Source organism: Mastomys coucha, unplaced genomic scaffold (genome assembly GCF_008632895.1).
Source record: "Mastomys coucha isolate ucsf_1 unplaced genomic scaffold, UCSF_Mcou_1 pScaffold22, whole genome shotgun sequence".
Taxonomy (NCBI): Eukaryota; Metazoa; Chordata; class Mammalia; order Rodentia; family Muridae; genus Mastomys; species Mastomys coucha.
In genome coordinates this window covers 181,416,048-181,416,372 of record NW_022196905.1, presented here as the reverse complement: position 1 = coordinate 181,416,372, position 325 = coordinate 181,416,048, and positions in this window count along the sequence as shown.

Sequence of the window (325 nt, the reverse complement as noted above, 5' to 3'; positions counted from 1 at the left end):
TCTATACCTTTCTTTAGGCCAATGAATGATGCAGAGACATTTTTACATCTATGTACAAATATGTCTTATCTATTATGCTACACTTATAACATCAAAGCAGACAAAAATAGTAAAAATAGTATAGAAGGCAGGGGGATGGGGATGGGAAAGGGGATTTCTGGAGGGAATACCTGGAAAGGCGACAATATTTGACATGTAAATAAAGAAAAGATCCAAGAAAAGAAAAAAATGCAGGGCTGGAGAGATGGCTCCATGATTAAGAGCACTAGCTGCTATTTCTGAGGACCTGGGCTTGATTTCCAGCATCCACATGGCAGCTCACGAC